This window comes from Ranitomeya imitator, chromosome 2 (genome assembly GCF_032444005.1).
Source record: "Ranitomeya imitator isolate aRanImi1 chromosome 2, aRanImi1.pri, whole genome shotgun sequence".
NCBI lineage: Eukaryota > Metazoa > Chordata > Amphibia > Anura > Dendrobatidae > Ranitomeya > Ranitomeya imitator.
Window position 1 is genome coordinate 796,691,336 of NC_091283.1, and position 20,885 is coordinate 796,712,220.

General features: G+C 44.9%; 1 protein-coding gene across 3 annotated transcripts in view; it reads left to right on the top strand.

Annotated features, from left to right (window-relative positions):
- The first annotated feature begins 2,071 nt into the window (after positions 1-2,071).
- SEMA4G (semaphorin 4G) overlaps positions 2,072-20,885 on the top strand; it is a 205,753-nt gene continuing 186,939 nt past the window's right edge. The window contains exon 1 of one of the 3 annotated variants that reach the window (XR_011318531.1): positions 2,072-2,206. The gene's annotated coding sequence lies outside the window, so the exon portion shown is untranslated. Of the gene's footprint in view, positions 2,207-5,085; positions 5,180-15,217; positions 15,337-20,885 lie in introns of those variants that run through there. The other 2 variants (XM_069753730.1, XM_069753731.1) reach the window with 2 other exon arrangements.

Sequence of the window (20,885 nt, forward strand, 5' to 3'; positions counted from 1 at the left end):
TTGATTACAATTGCTGGAGCTTTTTTTCTTAATGTTTTTTCTTTACCATTTTTTTTAGGAAGAGGGACGGCAATTTTCTCACGTTTTGTCATCTGTCAAGAAATTAATAAAATGCTCACTTTTTTTTAGGCAAAAAAAAAAAAAAATGCTTAGCAAGCGCTGAAAACGATGCCCAGACGACTCCTGGCGTTTTTATTGATGTCGCATTGACTTTTACTATATACGAGCATGCGTTCAGCGGAGAATGCCCGAAGAGCGGTCACTCACATTAAGGGTATGTGGACATGTTGCGGATTCTCTGCGGATCCGCAGCGTTTTTATTGATGTCGCATTGACTTTTACTATAAAGCGTGCGTGCAGCGGAGGATGCCCGAAGAGCAGTCACTCACATTAAGGGTATGTGCACATGTTGCGGATTCTCTGCGGATCCGCAGCGTTTTTATTGATGTCGCATTGACTTTTACTATATAAAGCGTGCGTTCAGCGGAGGATGCCCGAAGAGCGGTCACTCACATTAAGGGTATGTGGACATGTTGCGGATTCTCTGCGGATCCGCAGCGTTTTTATTGATGTGGCATTGACTTTTACTATAAAGCGTGCGTGCAGCGGAGGACGCCCGAAGAGCGGTCGCTCACATTAAGGGTATGTGCACATGTTGCGGATTCTCTGCGGATCCGCAGCGTTTTTATTGATGTCGCATTGACTTTTACTATAAAGCATGCGTTCAGCGGAGGACGCCCGAAGAGCAGTCACTCACATTAAGGGTATGTGCACATGTTGCGGATTCTCTGCGGATCCGCAGCGTTTTTATTGATGTGGCATTGACTTTTACTATAAAGCGTGCGTGCAGCGGAGGACGCCCGAAGAGCGGTCACTCACATTAAGGGTATGTGCACATGTTGCGGATTCTCTGCGGATCCGCAGCGTTTTTATTGATGTGGCATTGACTTTTACTATATAAAGCGTGCGTTCAGCGGAGGATGCCCGAAGAGCGGTCACTCACATTAAGGGTATGTGCACATGTTGCGGATTCTCTGCGGATCCGCAGCGTTTTTATTGATGTCGCATTGACTTTTACTATATAAAGCGTGCGTTCAGCGGAGGATGCCCGAAGAGCGGTCGCTCACATTAAGGGTATGTGCACATGTTGCGGATTCTCTGCGGATCTGCAGCGTTTTTATTGATGTGGCATTGACTTTTACTATAAAGCGTGCGTGCAGCGGAGGACGCCCGAAGAGCGGTCGCTCACATTAAGGGTATGTGCACATGTTGCGGATTCTCTGCGGATCCGCAGCGTTTTTATTGATGTGGCATTGACTTTTACTATAAAGCGTGCGTGCAGCGGAGGACGCCCGAAGAGCGGTCGCTCACATTAAGGGTATGTGCACATGTTGCGGATTCTCTGCGGATCCGCAGCGTTTTTATTGATGTGGCATTGACTTTTACTATAAAGCGTGTGTGCAGCGGAGGACGCCCGAAGAGCGGTCGCTCACATTAACAGCTTGGTGCTTTTGAACAGCGTTTCTAGTGTTTGATGTTGTTTCTAGGTAGAAACGGATGAAGAGCGTTTTCTCAGCGCTTTTCAGAGTGCAACCACTAAAAAAACCCCCAGAGAAGCTCTGTGTGCACATAGCCCAATACAGCCCTGCTTCTACAGTATTCAGGTTCCTGTCATAAAGGGTAACACTGTCCAGGGCCCTGCATACCTCATGGACTCTGTGAACTATATCTCGTGTATGTTACAGCATGACATTTTTAGCCAGTTTTCCATGGAAAATACTTTATTTGGCGAATTATGCACGGATTAACCCTTTTACTTAGATTGTGAGCCCCAACGGGGACAGTGATGATAATGTGTGCAAACTGTAAAGCGCTGCGGAATATGTTAGCGCTATATAAAAATAAAGATTATTATTTATTATTATTATTATTATTATTATTATTTCCTCCGGGCAGTAAATCGTCACACTTGTGTACGTTTCCTGAGGAAAGAGCAGCCGCAGTCCTCCGCTCGGCCGCTAGGGGGAGTGCGGAGGCGCTACCTGTCTGCACTTCCCAGCAGTAGCGCGTTGTCTTTGTGAGTCCGGAGGAACCTGCGGATGTCTTGCAGCCGAGCACGGGAGCGGAAGCCGGGGCCGTGACACGGGATTTATCCGGGATCTATCACGGTGCCAGCCGGTGCTTGCGTCCAGCCCGCACGTAGACGGTAAGAGCTGCTCAGGTGGAGCAGGGTTTTAGTGTCCTGCTCTGGAGGGAACCTGCCCTCAGTCCTACCTATCCCTGCACAATGTAAGGAAGCTGTGCCTTATGTATTTAACCCTTGCATTGCTTCTCCTTTGCATTGACCCCATTGCTGGAGCATACTCTCTCCAGTCTTTAAATTAGGGGGCTGCAGCCCTTGTGCTCTTGCATCCCCCCCAACCCCTTCCCCATTTATTATACAGGTGTGATCTGTTATACTGCTGGGTGACCCCCCTGACATGCCACAAGGACCCCCTACAGGACATGACACAAGGACCCCTATAGGACATGTCACAAAGACCCCCTATAGGACATGTCACAAAGACCCCCTACAGGACATGCCACAAGGACCCCTATAGGACATGACACAAGGTCCCCTATAGGACATGACACAAGGACCCCTATAGGACATGTCACAAAGACCCCCTACAGGACATGCCACAAGGTCCCCTATAGGACATGACACAAGGACCCCTATAGGACATGCCACAAGGACCCCTATAGGACATGTCACAAGGACCCCCTACAGAACATGTCACAAGGACCCCCTACAGAACATGTCACAAGGACCCCCTACAGAACATGTCACAAGGACCCCCTACAGGACATGTCACAAGGACCCCCTACAGGACATGTCACAAGGACCCCCTATAGGACATGACACAAAGACCCCTATAGAACATGACACAAGGACCCCCTACAGGACATGTCACAAGGACCCCCTACAGGACATGACACAAGGACCCCTACAGGACATGTCACAAGGACCCCCTACAGGACATGTCACAAGGACCCCCTACAGGACATGTCACAAGGACCCCCTACAGAACATGTCACAAGGACCCCCTACAGGACATGTCACAAGGACCCCCTACAGGACATGTCACAAGGACCCCCTACAGGACATGTCACAAGGACCCCCTACAGGACATGTCACAAGGACCCCCTACAGAACATGTCACAAGGACCCCCTACAGGACATGACACAAGTACCCCCTACAGGACATGTCACAAGGACCCCCTACAGGACATGACACAAGGACCCCCTACAGGACATGACACAAGTACCCCCTACAGGACATGTCACAAGGACCCCCTACAGGACATGACACAAGGACCCCCTACAGGACATGACACAAGGACCCCCTACAGGACATGTCACAAGGACCCCCTACAGGACATGCCACAAGGATCCCCTACAGGACATGCCACAAGGACCCCCTACAGGACATGCCACAAGGACCCCCTACAGGACATGCCACAAGGACCCCCTACAGGACATGCCACAAGGACCCCCTACAGGACATGCCACAAGGACCCCCTACAGGACATGTCACAAGGACCCCCTACAGGACATGTCACAAGGACCCCCTACAGGACATGACACAAGGACCCCCTACAGGACATGTCACAAGGACCCCCTACAGGACATGTCACAAGGACCCCCTACAGGACATGTCACAAGGACCCCCTACAGGACATGTCACAAGGACCCCCTACAGGACATGTCACAAGGACCCCCTACAGGACATGTCACAAGGACCCCCTACAGGACATGTCACAAGGACCCCCTACAGGACATGTCACAAGGACCCCCTACAGGACATGTCACAAGGACCCCCTACAGGACATGTCACAAGGACCCCCTACAGGACATGTCACAAGGACCCCCTACAGGACATGTCACAAGGACCCCCTACAGGACATGTCACAAGGACCCCCTACAGGACATGTCACAAGGACCCCCTACAGAACATGTCACAAGGACCCCCTACAGGACATGTCACAAGGACCCCCTACAGGACATGACACAAGTACCCCCTACAGGACTGCATTGCTTTATTGTATAGGTTCCAGTATGTGAATTAACCCTCCAAGGTGCTGGATCAGGCTCATTGCTGCTTGCCTGCCTGCTTGCTTATTAACCCCTTCACGTCCAGAGGATTTTTCCTGGAGCTGCCTATTGTAAAGCCAGCTCCATCTAGATGAGTCTCCTGAGCGCAGGGATGTAATGTGCTGATATCAGTGATATCCTAATGTCATCCATTGGCAAAATAATGATGTAAATGGTGCTGGGGAGATCATTACTGTATGGCTGAATCGGCAATGCCTTATCGACTGTCCTTTTTTTGTGAATGGGCCATTACTGGCTGAGAATGGGTTAAACAGTTTTTGGGATAGGTGCGTAGAGTAAGATTAATGATGCCCCTGTTGATCGCTCTATAGTGCACATGTAATTTGCAGTGTGCATAAAGCGATCTGTTACTGCAATGTGATGATCACACCGGTGGCGTGCTGCGTGTGTATCCCACCATAAACACACTGCGAGCCCCCACTGGCGGTGCCATTAACGGCTATTACAGGGTATAGGTTTCTACTACTGTTGTATTGCTGTCGGGCTGTAATGATCGCCATCGGATGGTTTGTGCCATAGCCGGTGAGGAAAGGGTTAAAGGAGGAACAACGTAGTTACCGAATGTCAATGTCCCTTTAAGGCCTCATTCGGATGTCCTTTTTTTTTTTTTCTTCAATCAGTGCGCTGCATCAGTGTGTCGTCAGTTTTTGGTTCCTCAGTGCGTTTCTTACTGTCAGTGTGTCATTTAGCTTTTCTCATATACAGAAAAAATCTAAAAAAAAAAAATACCGTATATATATTTTTTATTAGCAGACATTGAAAAATGGACAGCACTAGGATGCAACAAGGACCTCATCAATGCCGTGTCCTAATTCTTCACATTTCCATATCCTTGAAATGGCGAGTTTGGTCCGTACCTCAGATAAAATATGGACGCGCTTCCTTTATTTTTATTTTTCAGTGCACAAAAAGCCACATGCGAACAGCCCCATAGACTATAAGCTGCACATGTTAAATACCTGCCAAACCCTGAAGGAGCAAGTACGTGAAAAATGGACGTATGAGCGAGCATGATGCTGCCAGGTAGTCTGCACTGTTGGGACATTATTGGGCTTATTGCTGCACCTACTGACTTTTATTGGCCTATATTTTATAAGGGGGGATATGATGTGTTCCAGTAGGCTTCACGGTGACACACAACACATTAATATGGATCCGTAGAGACCATGTGCCGCCCTATAGGGAGGGTATGTGCCCGTGACATTGCTGTGATCTTGATGCCTGACAACCTCTCTTACCACAAGAACCACATTCCGTTTGAAGAGATTGTCGCGAGCCACATTCTATGCGAATAATTCATAGTAGTCCCCCCCTGCGCCAATTTGAAGGGTATAATTTTCAGTGTGTCTCCATATAAAGTACTAATAGCTCCGGTGCCCCCTTACAAGGTGGTAATGCCAGGAGTGCCCCCTTACGAATTAATAATGTTTGAACAGTGACCATTTTAAAGTAATAATGCCCCTGTGGACACCGATGCAGAGAGTCGCACTTGCTGAAGCCTACGGCCACGAGTCCCACATCAGGGGCCACCAGTTACACGTAGCTCATGAGTCACTGGTTGGGGGGTCCCACAGCCATACATAATACCAGTGAAGAGCCGATATGGCATTGATATGCCAGTAACGCCACCACTAGTTACTTCTCGGAACCCGCAATATTTCTTGTAATTGATTAGTAAAGAGGAACTGGAGAGCCGAGGGACTGAGGATGTGATTTATCGGTTATTCCTCTCCCTGGGAACCGGTGCTTCAATTCTCTGTGCATATTAATTGTGTTCCACCTCTGAGCCGGAGCAGAGAGCGACTACATCTAGTAAGATGCCGACTATTCATATCAATGTGCAACAGAAGCTTTCCCTCTTGATGGGAGCACCAGAATCCAAACCCCCCATTCTTTAGAAAAGGGCTAGTTTTTTCTTTTTTGTTTTTTCTTTAAGAAAACCCCTTTAACAGCAAGAACAAGGCATGACCATGACAAACAGGCTGAACAGTCCCCTTACAGGGAGTGGTGTACCTGTCAAGTCTCAGGTTACCACAAAAATAGGCACAGGGGTCCTGACTCATCTTTGCTGGTACTACTTTTCTGTAGTAATTTACTTCTTTTTAGTGTGGTGTTTTTTGTGTTTTTTTTTTTTTTTTCATTTTTGCTTTATTCTCTGTACGCTTTGTGCCACTTTTTATTTTTTCTTTTGTCCTGTTTTTTTTTTGTGGGGATTTCCTCCTCTTCAGCTTTGCTTATCCAGATGTTTGAGACAGATTCATGAAATGTGACCTTTACCAAATGTTGCATGTTCAAGGTTATTTTGTGACTTTTGGTGCTAAAAAGTTGGAAAAGTTGGTTAAAGAGAAATAAAAAGTGTTTTTGATTTTGCAGCGAAATTTCGAAGAAAGCGTCAGTGCCAAAAAAGAAAAGTGATTTCATTAAATTACAAATGATGAATTGGGCCCATAGAGTAGTCATTTGTTATCCAGTAGTAAAAGGGTTAAATGGCTTTCCTTCCTCCGCCATTGGTCTTATAATTACTTCCTAGCTGTAATCAGATTGGCAGATGTTATTGGATATTTTTTTCTTTAAAAGGGATCAAATATTCTGTACAAATCAGATTACAATCGGCATTGAAATTATTCTTCTAAATTACAGGGTCATTTCATGCGTGGATATATATGTTCTTAACAATAGTCTGCAGATACCATTAGCGCGCTGCATCTTCTGTCAACCTACGTCACTAACCATGTTCCCACACCAGAAAATGGCAAGAATGACAAAAATGGCACCATCCACATAACATGTTTGGTCACTGCCAGGTTCAACCAACTCTGATCAAATATCACCTATGACCAGTTTTCACAATTCTTAAACTCTGCATGTGAAAATGAATGTTTGTGTTCATTGTCATGCAAGTAGAGATCTTAAAATGGCGACAAACTATAACTTGGAGTTGCAATTGAAAAGTTGCAGAGTTCTTCTTAGGGGATCTGATGGCACTATATCTTCAGGTTACTGAGATAAAAGGACAATCATTTTGCTGCCCACTGTCTCTGATTTAAAATCGGGGATACCAGGGTTGCAGAGGTAGGAGACTCTCACTTATGTCCACCCTGTCTGTCTAATACTGGAGATTCCAGGGAAGCTGAGGTAAGAGGCTGCTCACACTGCTGTCCTCCATATCTTTCCAAATACTGAGTGGTTGCAGTGACCTAGAGAAAACGTATTCGACGCACTGTCACAGCAGCCGCTTTACATTCAGAAAGACTGGGTGGTGAGTGGCCTTTTCTTACCTCAGCACCTCTGGTATTTCCAGTATTAAATCAGATAGACCAGGTGGACAGCAGTGTGAGCAGCCTCTTCTTACCTCAGCACCTCTGGTATCTCCAGTAATAGATCAGATAGACAGGGTGGACAGCAGTGTGAGCAGCCTCTTCTTACCTCAGCACCTCTGGAATCTCGAGTATTAGATCAGATGGACTGGGTGGTCAGCAGTGTGAGCAGCCTCTTCTTACCTCAGCACTGCTGGTATCTCCAGTATTAGATCAGATAGACCAGGTGGACAGCAGTGTGAGCAGCCTCTTCTTACCTCAGCACCTCTGGAATCTCGAGTATTAGATCAGATGGACTGGGTGGTCAGCAGTGTGAGCAGCCTCTTCTTACCTCAGCACTGCTGGTATCTCCAGTATTAGATCAGATAGACCAGGTGGACAGCAGTGTGAGCAGCCTCTTCTTACCTCAGCACCTCTGGTATCTCCAGTATTAGATCAGATAGACCAGGTGGACAGCAGTGTGAGCAGCCTCTTCTTACCTCAGCACCTCTGGAATCTCGAGTATTAGATCAGATGGACTGGGTGGACAGCAGTGTGAGCAGCCTCTTCTTACTTCAGCACCTCCTGGTATCTCCAGTATTAGATCAGATGGACTGGGTGGACAGCAGTGTGAGCAGCCTCTTCTTACTTCAGCACCTCCTGGTATCTCCAGTATTAGATCAGATAGACAGGGTGGATAGCGGCCGTGGAGTTGGTAAGCCAAACCTCTGACTCACAATATTGGTCACTACTTAGCATGTACATAAAGTGCAGCACAGATTCGTCTCCACTAAGAGCCGAGATCCTTAGATCAGGAACAGAACAGACATTTATAGGACATTTCATAACTTTCCAAAATTCTTCTGAAAACATTTACAGCGCTTTTTATATGGACTCCGACTCCATAGCCCAGGTGTGAACGGTCTCTTCTTACCTCAGCACCAGTATTAGATCTAGTAGTAGTCTCTACTGGAAGCACATCTTCCTGCACATGAAGGGAGGTGAGGGAGTTTCCTACTGTTCTTACTGCACATGATCACAGTCATCTTGCTTGTGAGAATGGAAGTTTCTGTCAGTGTTCTAGGACAGTGGCCATTTTGTTTTTCTGTAATGATTACAGTCATAGACAAAAAATATTTCAATGTGCTAATTAAAAGTATTTAGAAAGTAAATTGGGATTCCATTTATTTTTTTTTCTCCCAGAGAATGCCTTTGAGGCTGTTTTTTGCAACACTGTTTGGTGGGTCCTTTCAGATACCTGGGGCACGCACTGTATGGGCTCATAGATCTCTATAAACCAGTCAAGTGTCCTTTTGACAGTAAAATGGGCAAGTTTTTTTTTCCTGTGTAGTAAAGTATAATTTGCAGTGATATGTTATAGGCCATTGCAAAAATGATGTATACCATGTGGTAAATGTCTTGTTTTTCATGGGGGGGGGGGGGGGGGAGGGGGGCTGTGGATGACTTCTGCAGCTGTGGTAGCATCACATAACATGTCGGTAGATTTCTCATATGTATTCGTGAAACTTTGCACCAAGATGGGATCGCAACATAGGTTAATAGTTACTGAGGCATTGAGTCCTGCACTTATGGCAAATGGAGAGGGTGCTGAGGCTCACTGTGTAAGCCTGCGTTCATGTTGGAGCATACAGCAGCTGCAGGCTTATGCTAAGGAACGGTGTTGAGCAGACAGAAGATGGCGCTGTTAAATCATCGAGTTTGATGTATTTCCTGTAGACTGTATTGTATGACCTCTCTGTTTTTGTCTCAGTTCTTTCCTGTATGTACTATGTTATAATGATGCAGAGAATGATTGCTGACACTGTCAGCCAAGTAAAAACAGTTCATTCTGCTGAAAGCTGAAATCTGCAACAGTTCATGGACCCCACCGGGACGGCATACTGACCAATATAGTCATAAGTGCTAGCGTACACAAAAGATTCTCCACGCTGACCCATTGTCTATACTGAAAACATTGCATCCAGCACTAGTTTGATCCATTTTACATACCAGAATGGTGCATGTGTAGTGATTATTTATTATAGCGCCATTTATTCCATGGCGCTTTACATGTGAGGGGTATACATAATAATAATGAGGACAATAATCTTTACAATAAAAGTCACGACTTGTACAGGAGGAGAGAGGACCCTGCCCGTGACGCTCACAACCTACAAGGGGTGGATGAGGATATGGTAGGTTGTACAGTAAGGGGTGGATGAGGATACAGTAGAGCTGGTCGTGCAGCAGTTTGGTGGATTATTATTATTTATTTATATAGCACCAATCATTCCATGGTGCTGTACATGAGAAGGGGTTACATACAAGTTACAGACATCATCACTTACTTGTAAGCAAACTAACAATCACAGACTGATACAGAGGGGAGAGGACCCTGCCCTTGCTGGCTAAAGGTACCGTTACACTTAGCGATTTACCAACGATCACGACCAGCGATACGACCTGGCCGTGATCGTTAGTAAGTCGTTGTGTGGTCGCTGGACAGCTGTCACACAGACAGCTCTCCAGCGACCAACGATGCCGAAGTCCCCGGGTAACCAGGGTAAACATTGGGTTACTAAGTGCAGGGCCGCACTGACGTCACCGCTGTGCTTTACGGCCGGCGGGAAGCTGACGGCGAGGGACGTGACAGACACCGGAATGTGAGTATGTACTGTTTTTTTTTTTTTACATTTACAATGGTAACCAGGGTAAATATCGGGTTACTAAGCGCGGCCCTGCACTTAGTAACCCGATATTTACCCTGGTTACCAGTGAACACATCGCTGGATCGGTGTCACACACGCCGATTCAGCGATGACAGCGGGTGATCAGCGACCAAAAAAAAGGTCCTGATCATTCCCCACGACCAACGATCTCCCAGCAGGGGCCTGATCGTTGGTCGCTGTCACACATAACGATTTCGTTACGTCACAAAAAGCAACGATATCGTTAAAGAAATCGTTATGTGTGACGGTACCTTTACATTCTACAGGATGGTGGGGAAGGAAACAATGGGTTGGGAGGTTGCAGCAGCTCCGGTGTTGGTGAGATGTTAGCTCCAGTAGTGGTGAGGAGGCAGCGGGGTCAGTGCAGGCTGTAGGCTTTCCTGAAGAGGTGGGTTTTCAGGTTCCGTCTGAAGGATCCGAATGTTATGCTATGTGATAGTCGGACGTGTTGGGGCACAGAATTCCAGAGGATGGGGGATATTCGGGAGAAGTCTTGTAAGCGATTAGGTGAGGAGCGAATAAGTGTGGAGGAGAGAAGTTCACGTTCACTAATCAAAGTCATTTTATGTTTGTGTGTGTGTGTGTAGCCCATTCACTATCTCTATCTACCCCCAACCCCTGAAGATGGCTGGACCATGATTGTAAATACATCATTGTAAATACACACCTGTGCTTTGTATCTCCCCCTCCTCATTGTAGATTGTAAGCTCTCACGAGCAGGGTCGTCTTATTTCACTTTAATTATTGTATTGTTAACGTTGTTACTTATGACTTTTGTGTTTGAAACTGTTAAACTGTAAAGCGCTGCAGAATATGTTGGCGCTATATAAATAACGATTATTATTATTAAGGAGGTCTTGGGAGGACCGGAGATTACGTGAGGGAAGATATCGGGAGATTAGGTCAGAGATATATGGAGGAGACTGGTTATGGATGGCTTTGTAGGTCATTATTAGTAACTAGATGGTGGCCCGATTCTAACGCATCGGGTATTGTAGAATATGTATGTATGTATAAAGCAGCCACATAGTATATAGCACTGGCCACATAGTATATAGGAGTACTACGTGGCCTGTGGTATATACCATGTGGCTGCTATATACATACATACATATTGTAGAATACCCGATGCGTTAATATAGGCCACGCACTAAATAACACAGCCCACGTAGTATATAACACAACCCACACAGTATATAGCAGCCACGCAGTATATAGCTAGCAGCCATGCAGTATATAACAAAGCCCACGTAGTATGTAACACTGGCCACGTAATATATAGTACAGCCCACATAGTATCTAACAGTGGCCACGTAGTATATAGTACGCAGTATAGAACACAGCCACGTAGTATATAACACTGCCCACATAGTATATAGCAGCCATGTAGTATATAACGCAGCACACGCAGTATAGAACACAGCCCACATAGTATCTAACACTGGCCAGTTAGTATATAGCAGCCATGCGGTATCTAACACAGCCCACGTAGTATATAGCCGTGTGGGCACCATATCCCTGTTAAAAAAAAAAAAAATAATTAAAATAAAAAATAGTTATATACTCACCCGCCGGCGGGATCCAGCGTAGATCCAGCGAACCTCTGGCGATGCACGCGCGGCTGCCGCCATCTTTCGTTCCCAGGATGCATTGCGAAATTACCCAGATCACTTAGCGGTCTAGCGAGACCGCTGAATCTTCTGGGTAATTTCGCAATGCATCTCTGGGAAGCTGGCGGCAGGCACGAGCGCGGCATAACGCGGTCCGTTACCGCTGGCATTAACCCTGTGTGAGCGGTGACTAGAGGGGAGTATGGAACAGGCAGCTGGTAAGACCAATCAGCGACTTTCATTTCCATGACAGACAGAGGCCGCGACCAATGAATATCCGTGACAGACAGACGGAAGTGACCCTTAGACAATTATATAGTAGATTTGAACGCTGAGGGAATGGGAGCCAGTGAAGAGATTTGCAGAGGGGAAAAGCGGTGGAGTCGCGAGGAGAGAGATGGATTAGTTGGGCAGCAGAGTTGAGGATGAACTGGTGAGGTGCGAGAGTGTTACCAGGGAGGCCACAGAAAAGGATGTTGCAGTAGTCGAGGCTGGAGATGATGAGGGCATGCACAAGCATTTTAGTAGATTGAGGTTTGAGGAAAGGACGGATTCTGGAGATATTTTTGAGCTGGAGGTGATAGGATGTGGAAAGAGCTTGGATGTGCTGTTTGAAGGACAGGGCAGAGTCAAGTGTTACTCCGAGGCAGCCAACTTCCGGTACGGGAAAAGCGTGATGTCATTAATGGTGATGGATCAGGTAAGGAAGATCTGTGAGATGGAGGAAAGATGATGAGCTCAGATTTGTCCACATTGAGTTTAAGGAAGCTAGAGGAGAAGGAGGATATGGCTGATAGGCACTCTGGGATTCTGGGCAGCAGAGGTGATGTCTGGGCCAGAGAGGTAGATCTGAGTGTCATCAGCATAAAGGTGGTACTGGAATCCATGGGACTTTGAGTTGTCCCAGGCCATGTGTATAGATTGAAAAGAATAAGGGTCCTAGAACAGAGCCTTGGGGGACTCCAACAGAGAGAGGGTGGGATGAGGAGGTAGTGTGGGAGCGGGAGATGCTGAACGTGTGGTTGGAAAAGTATGAGGAGATCCAGGATAGGACGAGGTCTTTGAGGCCAAAGGAGGAGAGGATCTGTAGGAGGCAGTAGTTGCTGCAGGTTGTAGTTTTGTCAGAAGTGGTAGGTTTCTATGGCAGGCGAGAGTCTTATATGTTGGGGTAGATAGTTCCAGAGTGGGGGGGGATGCACGGGAGTATGCGATTGTGGGAAGAGGAGATAAGAGGGGAGTAGAGAAGGAGATATTGTGAGGATCGGAGGTTGCATGCAGGAAAGTACCGGGAGACCATGTCACAGATGTATGGAGGAGACAGGTTGTGGATGGCTTTGTATGTCATGGTTAGGGGTTTGAACTGGAGTCTCTGGGTAATGGGGAGCCAGTGCAGGGATTGACAGAGGGGAGAGGCCGGGGAATAGCGGGGGGACAGGTTGTCATGATATGTACTTTTGCCCTGTCCTGTATTTGAATAATATGCCATTTGATGTATGTAACTGTTCTCTGGTTTCTATTAGCTGTAATTTATGTATTTTCTTGTGCTGGGAGTTCACCTGTAACAATATGTCTCCTTCCCCCAATACTTGCAGCCCTAAGCTATAATGTAATTAAGCTTTGTCAACATCACTAGTGGAGGAATGGCCATTCTTCCTCACAGCAGGTGGCTAGTCAAATGTACATACTACATAGACTACTTGGAGCCCACCAGTCTAGAATCTTCTGGTGGACCCAACCATTGAATAGAAGGTGTGACCCCTACCCCCCTTCATGGGCGGATCCCAGGAGCTCAGACAATCCATTTTTATTTTGAGATCAGATGTGAGTTGATCCTTGAAGGAGAAGGAGTGGGGATTCTTAGCTGAGGCAAGACCCCATGTCCATCTGGGACTGCGGAAGCGAACGGGGCGAGACTTGAGCTGAGGACATATCTCGTCGTTCGTGGGATTGTTTTGGGATCCCTTGGACTCGTGTGGACTATTGCTTTGTTACCTGGCACAAGGATTATCGGGAGGTGCCCCCGAACCTGTTACGTTGGACTAATTGTGGACTCTGTAGATCTACCTGCATGTGTTGTTCCAGCGTTCTTGATAATAAATCTGTGGAATCATCCCTTGGCCTGTTGCCCCTTCTTGCTCTGCCGTACACCCCGTCACACAGATGGATTAGTCTCACAGCAGAGTTTAGAATAGATTGGAGGGGCGCGAGAGTGTTAGAGGGGAGGCCACAGAGCAGGAGGTTACAGTACTCAAGGTGGGAGATGATGAGGGCATACACTAGGGTTTTTGCAGATTCTTGGTTGAAGAATGTATGGATCTGGGAAATATTTTTGAGCAGAAGTTGGCAGGAAGTGGAAAGGGCTTGGATATGTGGTTTGAAGAAGAGATCAGAGTCAAAGATTACCCCAAGGCAGCGAGCTTGTGAGACTGGGGAGCATGAGCAGCCATTTACTTTAATGGATAGGGCCATTGAGGGGGGTCGAGTGAGAAGGGAAAAAATGATGAATTCTGTTTTGTCCATATTAAGTTTTAGAAATCTATCAGGAAAGGATGAAATAGCGGACAGACCTTTTGGGATTATGGTTAGTAAGGAGGTGATATCGGGTCCAGAGAGAGAGGAGAAATCTGTGATGAGCAGTTGTCAAACAGCTGCGAGACATGCAGCCGTGGGGACTCAAATATAATATTTGAGCATGCTCAGATAACACCTTATCTGCTCATCACTATGCATGTGATATTGGGCAGATCCTGCATTCATCCGCAATAGAGCCAGTCTCCTCCAGGTTTTGCAGGCGTAACTGGCCTGATAGGCTAGATTCACACTAGCACTAAACCTAACAGTCAGTTTTAGTTTTACTAATGTGCTGCCACTTCCTTCCTAGACAGTAGTTTTTTAATACGGTAGTCACATATATTTCTGCACTGGCTTCTGCCTCACTTCATATTTTCTCATTGCTCAAGTCTGTTTTTTTAGCATTATAATCCAAAAACCACCATTGTATAAACTCCAAAATTTCAGCAATACAGTCGTCTAAAATGAAGCAAGTTCTTGGACATTATAGACCGACTCATTATTGCATTTTCGCTTTCTTTGTGTTTTTTCATTTTTGTCTAATTTTTCTTTTGAAATGCACCATTTTAAGTCTGTTTTACATGTTTGCCCGTTTGTTTTTTAATTTTTGTCTTTTGGGAGAGTTTCAGCAGATTACCGTAATCAATTACAACTTCTTAAAAAGTCATAAAATTTTGGTGCAAACGTTCACACCCCCCACCCTCACCAGAGTGAGTGAATTTATGTATGTTTATATATTTTGGGCACATTTTGCAACATTTTACCAGTACTTGCAACTTTGCACTTAAATTTAAAAAAAAAAATAATTAGCTTTTTTGATTTTGTGCAGAATTTATGGTTGTGTGCCATTCTGAAGCATTTAGCAAAAAAAAAAAAAAAAAAAGAAAAAAATACAACGAACATCACAGGACAAGAAAGAAAAGTGGCATAAAAGAAAAACGCAAAGGCTGAATCGGCCCTTATATACAGTATATGTGAGTTATCTTTGTCTTCCAAACTGTTTAGGAGACTAGCTCTAATCTACTCACAGGTCCTTAATGATGTAGGAAAGTGCATTGCTGTGCAGACATAGTCACTCTTAAATTTAAAGGGGATCCGTCACTTGCCATAAGTATGTATTTTTTTTAAACCTGGGGTAATGCCCTTGTTCTTCTGAATCCAGAGTTATTTTTCTTTTGTTCCTGCTCCTCTCCTTTCCTAAGATATGGCCCCCTCTTCTCTGTATGTAAATTTAGTCTTTTTAACTATGTGGGTGTGGTCTGTAAATATTTTCCAATGGAGGGTTGAAGACCACGCCTATGTAGTTACGAAGGGTAAATTTACATACAGGGAAAAGGAGGCCGTAACTCAGGAATGGAGAGTCACAAGAACAATAGGAAAATTATGTCAGATTTTGGAGAACAGCGGCATTTATAGGAGGTAAAAAAATACTATTTGTGGTAAGTGACAGGTCCTGATTAATATCTCCGTTCTAATCTGTATTTGCTTTTGTGTCAGTGTTCCCTAGCTTTGAACCAGGAAGCTCAGGATGAACTTGGCTGTATGTCTCACCCATATTGGGATTTTGTGAATGCAGATAAAATGGGGTTTTCTAGAATTGCACCTTCGTATTTAGTAACATTTTTTTTGGCCTTGACCAGTTTTAATTGTATTTTAATCCAATTACATTAAGCAACGAAGATCTGGAAATTCCAGATTTCTTCATCTGTTAATCCTGGCACAGGACAGGATTACACAGTTCATGAGCTTCGTTTCAAACTTCCTTTTAATTACTGCGCTCTTCCCTCGGGTTGTAAAAAAAAAAAAAAAAATCCCTTTTGCATGTTCGTGATTGTAGCTGTCCGCGCCCTTGTAATTTGTAGTAAGTGTCAGCCATTGTAGTTCTGCGCACATGGCGTTCTTCATGTTGCTTTCCCAGGCTTCTGAGAGGCCCATTTGTGATAGTATATGCCATATATGATGGCTCCCCCAAGATTGATCCTACTTTTCCAGTCTTCTGAATGGACTATTTCCCTGTGGAGCTTTTCCTAACATAAACTCGTATTTGTGATGTCCATATACCCTGCTAAACCAGGCAGGCAAGCAGTGTAAAATCCCAGCCATAGCTTGTACTATTTTATTTTGCGCATTTGTTGCTGAAAATCCACAACAGCAAATATGCAACAAATCTGGACTGTGTGCATGAGGCCTTCAGGGCTTGTCTTATGATGACTATTGGAGCATGTGGAGCTTATGTTCCCACGTGTGAAAATGCTGCTTTTTTTTCTGTTGCATATTTTTTGTAGGTGTCTGCTCCAAAATACATAATGGCTATCTGCTCTAATTATTACATTTTTGATGCATTTGTTCAAATGACCTTTCTTGCTTTGTGTTTTTCATATTTGAGTGTTTTAAAACCCATGTTTCCAAATGGAAGAACTCTGCATATTTTTTCTGCATGTGTTCTCACCAAAATGCGTAATAGCCACCCGCTGTGATTATTGCATTTTTGCTGCTTTTCTTACTGCATTCTCCAGGTTTTTTTTAATGTTAAGTTCTGAAATGCTGGGATATTGCAATTTTTCCATCCATTTTTCCAGGTTCAACATAAAAGCCTACAGGCAAAAAGAAAACTCCCAAACACTGTTCAACAGCATCTTTAAAGGGGTTTTCCAAGACAATTTAATTTGTTTACCGTTGGTGTAAAAATGAATGGGCAGGTAGTTTCATAAACCGATCTCTGCCACCTCGGAGCGGTCACAGACTGCTCCAACTGATGATTCAGTCACTTACGCCTGATGTGTCGTGGCTTCTCTTCCTCTCTGCTCTGTTGACCGCATTATGATTTACAGCTGGCTCCCTGCTGCCTAACTGCGGGGAGCTGGCTGTCAATCAGAATGACATCAGCAGGCACACATTTTAACCAAGCAACCCAGCAGAGCTGCTGTGTTGATATTGAGCAACTGAATCACTGGCAGGAGCGGTCAATGACCTCTGAGCTGGCACAGGGTAGAACAGGCAAGCAGTTGATGCAAACCAGTATGGTAGTACCATGGGGCACAAATGCAGCCGATTTTCAGATAAAATCCTCAGCATTATATAGTACCAGCATTGTGCATGAGAGTTTTTAGAAAACTCATCTACAAGCTGCAGAGCATATTGCCAGCATAAATTAAATCCTCAACACGTCAGTGTATGCTGCGGATTTATCACAGATTTCACCTTTTGATGCACAATATTCACAACAATAACTGCAGCTGTATTCAATTCTGCCAAAATGTTTTGTGAGATCACACCTCTAAAAGATTCTATACCATTGGTGCAAGCAAGGTGTAAGGGAAACCACTTCTACCTCCAAAGCAACAATCCGTTTCTGTTACGGATGCATCATTGGACTGCAAAGGGTTCATATAATGTTTTTGCACAACGGCCCTTTTCTGTCTTTTCCATTCCTGCTCTTTTCTATACACTTAAGGGAATTTTACACAGGGCAAAAATTGCTTGTCATCTTCATATCTGCTGGTGCAAACAGACATCTGTCAGTGGCGTGAAGAATCACAATTAAAGCCAACCTGTCAGCAGGATTTTGCTAAGTAAACTACAGACAGTGTCAGTTTGGCAGTGTTAGGGCTCATACTCGGATGAGTCTCACACGGCAATACCCGGCGCTGCTGCTGGCACTCAGATCAGAGCGTGCGGCCGCATAGGAATACATGCAGCCGCACGCTCCACTCCTCTGTGACGGGTATTGGCGTGCGAGTCTCAGCCGAGTCTCGTGCAAGTGAGTATGAGCCCTTAAACTGATTAAAATGATACCTGGGGTGAAGAAATCCGTCTTGTGGTGCTTGTGTTCTTTGGAATCAAAATGTGGATTAAAAAAAAGAAAAATTATGGAATACTCAGGAGAGCAGTGGAATTTAAAAGAAACTAAATCCGGCCACATCTGATCCTTTTATGGGGCCTCTTTTACGCATGTGCTGGGAAAAGCTCCTTATGTGTACGGTACTTTTGCCTAGGTGTCTTTTTTTCGGTTTGTTGAGTTTGTGGAAATATATCGTAATGCACAGCCAACAGAATTAGCCCTTGGCATCAAACTCCGCAGTCCATTTCCTGCTCCCTGGGAGACATAAATGTGCGCTAATTGCGTGTAAGGCAATGGATTTTATTTATTGGTTAATAATACAATTGATCCATATTTTCGCTGTTTAAATCCTGCCTGATTTACAATTATTAGTCAGGAAAACCAATGTGTTCCTGAAGCCGCATTGCTAAAATGTATCGTTCTAGAAATGGCTTTTCTAATGACTCTGAAAAGATTTAGCTATAACTAACGCAAGTTTGTCCTGGTGCAACTTATCATAATAGAACATTTATTTTTGTGGCCAACGGAGAACTGAATTTTTGGGCTAGTCGCATCATCCCTGGCTGCCATTTCAAAGTGTGTTTTCTCTAGGTGCCTGATTAGTAAACTGGCACCAAGGACAGAAACCTTTCTTCACCACGGCAGGTGATGAGATCTTGGCTTAAAGGGAAGATTTTCTACATTCTATTTTCCTTTTGTGCCAGTTGTTCTTCAGCATTTTGCAAGCAATCTTAAGTGTTGCCCAGTTTGCAAAACCTATTTTCATTTACCCTATTAGGTTCTCTGTTCATTGAGAGGTCGTCATCTCTAGGCCAAAGAGGAGAGCAATTACAAAGAACATTTCTGGGTCTGGCGGATCTGTCCTCTCCTGCGCTACATATGCTGGCACTGCAGGAATACTGCACACAAGATGTCATATATTCCTAATTACTGCTGATCACATTGGGGTATCACCAGAAAGATACTCTGTCATCAGCTTGTTAATGAACCTTTCTAAGGGCACATGCACATGACCATAAAAATTAGAAGAGTGATATCTGTTGTTTTGACAAATAGTGCTCTGTAACAATGGTGGATGTTGACCCACTGTGCCACGGGCAGGGCTTACCCTGGAGAGGCGTAACTGACTACCTGGTATTCACTAGAGCCTCTGATGGTGAGGATAGGCTTGGTCGTAGGTAGTCACTGTCCAGGTACCAATGCAGGGAAGTCCCCAGGTCAGCAGCAGCTGACCGGAGGGTCAGAGGCACAGGTACGAGGTGCAGGGGGACAAAGGCGTGGTCAGACAATGTGAGATCAGGGCAGGTGGCACAGGTTCAATATATGGAGCCAAGGTCAGGAGCGGAGAAAAAAGGATAAACGGTAAACGAGCCTGGTGAATAACAGGAGAGACAGAATGAACGGGAACTAGAGACAAGCTACTAGGAACCTACCTTCAGGTGAGGAGTTTTGGGAGGAGCTGCCTACGGATTGGATAGGAAACCAAATTCTGCAGGACACAAGTGGTTGAGTTCCTGCAAAGTCTGGCTTTGCCTCCCTATAGCCAGGTGGAGACTCACCATCATCAGTAGGATGCAGCAGAATTGGAATTGCTTCAAGATGCAGCTCAGCAAGAGAACCTAAGACTGGGAGGAGCAGAGCGGTGACCTTAGTGAAACACTTGTCCCCATATTATTCTTTGGGGCCGCTCACATAACGGACTCGGTCCAAAGAAAAAAAATGTTGTGTGACCCTAGCCTAACAAGTACTGTAGGTATTGTCCAAAGTGGAAGACCTTTTATCTTCTCATAAGGACTGTCGTGGCCACAGCTCCCTTCTCCATTTGCCATGCCCTGAGATGGGCTGGAGAAGTGTAGAATTCTGTCATCATATACTTTTTTTTTTTTTTCACCTGTTCCATTTTTGTCAGTTTTGCCATTAATTTTTTTTAGACTGTATAATATTTTATCTGGAGAGAAGTGGAGCATAACTATGACTGGCCATAGCTCGTGCTTGTATTACCAATCTGTAGTATCAGGAGTCGTTTGACATTTCATTTGATATATTGCAGACATTGCTCAAATTAATGATCGTTTTTCGCATAATGCCAAACCCTTTTCTACAGATTGTATGGATAAATCGTCTCCTATGTTGCTTTAATCTGCAGGGAGCCATCAGTAGGAAAATATAGAAGCAGGCGGGTTACTTCTGTGTATAGTCATCTCTAGATGGTCAAATCCACATGTAGACTTCATTATGTGGAGTGCAGGGTGTATTACTAATAATCTGCTAAAATGCAGACATAAATCGTGACTTCTGTGGGTAGGGACGTGAGGCGCGTGGGTATATATACTAGATACAGACAGACAAAATTATGTTGTGCATGTTTGTAGAGATGCCTCGTATAACCTTTTTTGTTCAGAATAGTCACTATTTTTTAAGATACACGAAAAAATTTTTTCCAAAAATGTTTTATGGTTTGACATGTCTTGCATTGGTGGCCTAACACCTTGCACTGTTCATGCTTGTATGGTGGAAGCAAAGCTGAACTTTGAAAAAATGGTAGCAAAAAGCAACGTGTGAACATAGCCCTGCCTGGAAACATTGATCCAGATGTTGCTTTACTCTCTGGCTATTTTCTATGGAAACTGTGGCCTCCATGCTTGCGATATTGATGACCTGTTGTTAGGATTGGTCATGAAT